A 6,060-nucleotide genomic window follows, 5' to 3' on the forward strand; every position below is an offset into this window, starting at 1 on the left:
CAGTTGGAAATTATCTTTGCAGCTGACACTTGCACATTTATGAAGATTTTCAGTAATAAATAAATATTGAATAAATAAATACATTTGCATACATGTGTTCCAACACTACATACCAAACAAGCAGATATTTTCTTAATATTTTTTCCAATTAAAAAAGTAATTGTACGTTTTATTCTACACCTACATGTCCATGTTCCCACTCATAATTTGCAGATGAACTTGCATTTTGTGATTTCTTTCTGCATGTTTTCCAAAGCGTTTTGTATCTAAAACAGAACAAAGTCAAGAAGGTCAAAGAGTGGCAAGTGTATGAGAGCAGAAAGTGTCAGAATAAAACCTCCTGCGCGAGTCCAAGAAATTTAACTTTTTGTGGAGAATTATGATTTGTTGTGAAAGAGAATCTGTCCATCTTTGAGCAATCCATGTGATGAGCATTGAATCACCTTTATGTCTGGCTTAAGGCTTCCACATAAGAGCAATGAGAGGCAACATTCAGAAACTGGAACACCATTATTTTCTTTGAGAAGCGTGTCTGGTTTCTGAATGGCTTTCTGGTCCACTAATGACTCAAAAGAGCAAGCTGGGTCCTTGATGCCACCCCTGGAGGATAAACAGACAGGGCAGATGGATGAACATCTATGATGCCAATATTCACTCTATTTAATCCAAAAAAAACAAACTTTCAATCTTACCCCAAACTGTTTATAAAAAACGGTGCCCAAACAGACGAATATGTGTATGTCTTCCAAAATGGACATTACTATATAAAGATGCAGCTAGAGGGGGTTTAGGCTTTTCTGTTCCATTAGGCGTTGGTTTTATTGAAAAAAAAAATCCATAAAGAGAGTCCACCGCTCACGGTACATGACAGCGTTCACTCCTCAGTATTAGATGGAGCCTGATGATGGATGGTCTCATGAAATCTGCCACTTTAGTGCCTAAAGGTTATCCAGGATTTGTAGTTTACCTTTACAGTCTATAACTTTGCACTCTTTTGAATGAATTTCTGTTGACGGGACGCGCTCCCCTCACTTGACGTTTCTAAACCGTTGCCAAGTTCACACATATCACACAACTACACGATCAAAGACATCCAGTGTTGCTAGGTTTGGTCTCAGCTCTTTTTTTGGTTTGAATAGCACTCAGAAGTCTTTAATGATGTGCGATAAAGCAGCAGGAATTGTCTGGAGTGTGTTTCCACCGAGCAGCTACCCTCAATTTTCAACTTTCATCTGTCTTGAATCAGTGACAATTAATTAAACCTTGGTCTCCGAGGGCTAGTGACGATTGAGGGGTTTTTGAAAAGAATTAATGTAATTCTTTTCACAAAAGAGAGGGCTAAAGTACAGAGACTTCAACAATGTATCATCTGCTAATAGCACATAAATTAAATCCAGACAGATTTTGACAGTAAGAAAACCTGCTTCGGTGGTTATTAGTGAAATAGCAAAGGTGGCACAAGATTCTTTTGTAGCCATGCACAATCAGGGAGGAATGTTAGAACAAACTCCCAGAAAACCTCACAAAAAAGAAATGACCAGGTCATTTCTGCTTGGTAACAAAAAAAAAAAAGGAAAGATGTGAACTTTGAGGGAGCTCAGTTGTAACATCACTCCAACACACCAAAAACAGACAGAGCCATGACACGTGATTGCAAAAATAAGATCTCCTACTTCTTCAGTTTGACTCATCTACTCTATTTTTCTTGCAACACTTCTCTGTAAGGTTGTGATTCATCAGTCAAAGTTCAGAAAATATTTAAAGTGCAGCACAAAAAAGACAAACAAACAAAAAACAAGATATCACTCTTATCATGCAGAGGATGCCTTCATGCTTTTACAAAACTCTTACAACTGTTCTATTTTTCATCCGCTTGTTGAATTCATGGGTGTGCAGATATTGTGTTGATATTTAAAAAGGCTTTTATTCCTTGTCTGAATAAATGTCTAAAGTATTAGAAAGGAGAGCTTTCATAATGCACATACTTCTAAATTGTATTTGTCTGCTTCTTATTATATGCTTGGCTTTAAATGCCCCCTCTTTGCTTTTACAATTTATCTTTTTTTCAATTTTATGTACCTCTTGTTTCACTCAATAGTTCTTGAAAGTGGCAGGGGGGAATATGTGAGTAAATATTACAAAAATAATGAAAAAGGAAAAAACTCCACAGTTCATGGAAAATTGGAAAACTTAGCCTTGATCCCTCAAGAAATGTTGCTTTGCACTATACGTTTGCTCGAGCTACGTGAAACTATAACGATCTGCTTGGAAAAACAAGGCACTTGCAGAGTTAAGTAATTCACTGGCAAGTTGCACAACAACCGAATGGGAATACAAATTAGACTGACACAAAATCAATACGGTTACCACAATACAAGCCATACTTGTAATCCTGCTCAATCTTCAGATTTATGCTCCCTATAAATTGTGTTTAGTGACACCTTCTCCTAAAGGTCATGTGCAGCAGTAACCATTTAGGAGCCTTAGCAACAATTTGTAGAAAAGCTTAATTTGAATGTATTTATAAGTAATTGTAGAAAATGCTCTTAGATTAGCACTTATATCTGCGCAGGTCGATAAAGACTGGATGAGGAACACTGACTGAGCAGCACTGATTAGTTGCTGCTGAAGCCTTCAGTCCATCATCGCTTGTGAAATGTCCTTGGTTTGACTCTGCTGTTCCTTATCGGAGTCTTTTTTTTTTTTTTGTCTATATATTTCCTCCACTAAATGTAAGTAGCAGAAGACTTCAAGAGAATCTGACGCTCCTGATATTTCCAATAACTAAATGAGAGGGGTCCTTCAGTTCCTGACTCCTGGCTCGTAGCCATCCAGCGATTTTCTTGGAGCCAATATCCTGTGAAGTTCATTTTTCCATCCGATGCCAATGTTAATTACATCTCAAGACTCCCCGGACAAGATCAGATTTGTTGCGTAATCCAAACCAGGAACTTTTCTATTGCACATTCTGTGACCAATTCCATTCATGGGCTGCCACATGTCGCACACATTTCATACTTCTTCCTTTAGAGCTAAGAAAAAAAGCCAGACTCCTAAGAGAATTATGTTTTTAACATATTTTTGTGACTTTTTTCCTCAGGAGGACATACAGTATATAAGGAAAATTAAACTTAATTGTGAGTCAGGAGAAGATGCTTAAAAAAGCCAGTAGCAGTGACATAGGAGCTACAATCAGCAAGGTATAAACTCCCTGGTCTGCTCAATACCACTGTATCCTCTTATAGACAAATAGATCCATGTACGCCTTGGTTTTCCTCGTCCAAGCTAGCATCTGGTTCAAAACTGTATGGCTGGTCAGCTCCATAATTCCCATTTTTACTACAAAAGTAATGTTATGTTGGAGTTTTGAAAGGCTGTTAACTAGTGGAAGAGAGCGTAAACAAAGGGATGATGGGAAGTCAGGGCAGGCTTACTCCGCACCCACAGTCCCGCCTGCAATTCAGCAACAAATTTCTGATGAACTACTGCCACTCTACAGATACTATATCTTAAAAATGACTTTTTTTTTCTTTCTTTGTCTAAAAACAGCATAATCATAATTAAAAGACCACTGGGACTTTTAAAAAATTGATCAAAAGATGATCTGAGTCGTACTTTAATACTGATTTGGAAATAACATGCTCATGCAGGTTGCATAAATGCACATGTCATCCTTCCAACCATTTGAAAAGCTTTCCAAATCTCTCACGCCAGCGATTCCCCCTACTGTCTTTATCACAGCAGACCATTCCGACACTAGATGAATCCAGGCTCCCTTCACGTGCAAAACCCTCCCTTTCTCCACCACACACGGTGCTCTCCATGTCAGCTTTGAGGTAGTGGCATGTAGCTCATTTAGCAGAAAAGTAAACCAGCTGTTTGTTTAAATTGGATTTTAATGCAAACTCTCCTGCCTAATTTCAGCTGCTTTTGGAGGGTGTTGGTTACTTTTGCAGATCATTTGGAGGAAAACACTAAACAAGACACATGCTTCTTTTAGAGAGCATTTCTTCTGGAATGTGACGAGAAAAGATCTCTTCTAATAAGTGAACAGTGGTCAGTCAATATACTCTTTACTAGCAGCAGGTGATTTCATTTTCTTGCGCCTATTACATAATCGATACCAATCTGTCACTATTTAGAAGTCTGAGGAAAATAAGAACAACAATAGGAAAGAGGAGCACCAGCACCTCAAATAGAAAATTGTATTTATTTTAGATGTCAGTATATTTATTATAACAGGAATTTAAAAAATAAAATGCACTAGAACAGTTCTATTTGGCAAAAAATGTGCTGCCAAACTCATTAATCCTTCATTATATCTATACATTCAGATTAAAAATTCTTATTTCACCAACATTTGAAATAGAAAATCATGTTTTCACGACATTTATAATCTCAAATATGTTCCCCTCTGACTGATCTGCGCAGAGTGGACACTTTCTGATGGTAGCTGCAGGTAAAAGTCTGAAACTAACTTACCCACCTGTCGCTTCGATGCACGCGGCCAAAGGAAGCAGGCGCATTAAATTAGATTTTACATTCCCCGGTAATGTCCGTTCACAGCTCACCGACGTTCACGTCGACACCCGTTCAGTAGTGCCAACGCGAGTGCGCGCAGGCGGGAGCGCGCCGGTTGGCCGTGGACGGAGTGAGGAGAGGAGAGGAGAGGCGCGTCAGTGGGGAGGAGGTGTGGGGGACAAGATAAGTGGCGACAATAACGAAGGTGAATTAAAACAAAAAAACTGTTATTTAATTTTTTTGTGAAACATCTCCCCAAGTGAACCTGATCCGTGAAAAAATAATATTTAACCTTATTATTATTATGTGGCAAGGCAAGTTTATTTGTAAAGCACATTTCATGTACAGAGATAATTCAAAGTGCTTTACATAAAACATTGAAAGAAACATTCAAGATAAATACTAAAGGTGTGAAATTAAAATAAGGTTAAAATCAATTAAATATAACTAAATTTAAAAAAGCTTAGATAAACAGTGCAGATGTAAACTTTTGAATCCATATAGTCAAATGCCTCCAGGTCTTTAACCTGGATTTAATACACTGTTTCAGCTTATCTATGGTTTTCTGGAAGTCAATTCCAGATCCATGGAGCATAGAACCTGAAGGCAGCTACTCCATGTTGAGTTCTGGCTCTACGAACTGATAAAAGACTAGCTCTAGATGACCAAAATGGTCTGGCTGGTACATACTGGGTCAGAAGGTCATTAGTGGTAAACCATTTAAAGTTTTATAAACCAGTAACATAACTTTAAAGTCCATCCTCTGGCAGACAGGTAACCAGTAAAGGCTTCAGAACTGGACTGATGTGGTCTACTTTCTTGGTCCAGCAGAGTTCTGAGTAAGCTGCAGTTTCCTGAATTATTATCATTATTATTATTATTATTATTGTAGTCCTGTGGAAACACTGTTGCAGTAATCAAGTCGACTAAAGATGGGCGGGGCTGCTCAGCTCAGCTCCAAAAGCCACGCCCCCTCAGAGGAGATTTTGGAAACAAAGGTTTCAGATCAATAAGAAAAAAATCTTTTAAAGACAATTAAGGTTGTGGGATTTTGGTTAAAAACCCCATAATCACAATTAAAACACTACTGGGAACATTTTTTTTTAATTAAACAAAATTGTCATAGGGGGACTTTAAGGCTGGCTATGCCCTCAGCCAGGAGGGTGATCCAGAGGAGGATAAATGCATTTCTTCACATGGGATAATTTGATGCACAGAAGCTTATATTTGAATATCAGTGATGAGTTTTCACTTTAGCATTTTTTTAAGGCTTTTTACCAATGTCATGTATTTTTCAAGCACTGGCAGCTGTGCACTAATGACTATGATTTTTGGTGATTTTATCAAGCAGGAGAAATGCCCAAATTCCAATTCCATATGTCTCCACTTGTAGGGATAGGGAGAAGCTGAAACCATTCAGATTCAGCCCATGAGTTATACCCAACCATCAACATTTGCAAGTAGAATTAAATGTTTTTCCAGGCAGTTCTGACTTCATCACACCACAAACATCCAAGTTAAAGGCTTAGATGTCACACA

General features: G+C 38.1%; 1 protein-coding gene across 2 annotated transcripts in view; it reads right to left on the reverse strand.

Annotated features, from left to right (window-relative positions):
* The window catches only part of htr1fa (5-hydroxytryptamine (serotonin) receptor 1Fa), a 32,621-nt gene extending 28,019 nt beyond the window's left edge, over positions 1-4,602 (reverse strand). Inside the window, exon 1 of one of the 2 annotated variants that reach the window (XM_024287318.2) lies at positions 4,483-4,602. The gene's annotated coding sequence lies outside the window, so the exon portion shown is untranslated. The remainder of the gene's footprint in view (positions 1-4,482) is intronic. The other variant, XM_024287319.2, reaches the window with a different exon arrangement.
* Positions 4,603-6,060: the final 1,458 nt, after the last annotated feature.

Source organism: Oryzias melastigma, linkage group LG21 (genome assembly GCF_002922805.2).
Source record: "Oryzias melastigma strain HK-1 linkage group LG21, ASM292280v2, whole genome shotgun sequence".
NCBI lineage: Eukaryota > Metazoa > Chordata > Actinopteri > Beloniformes > Adrianichthyidae > Oryzias > Oryzias melastigma.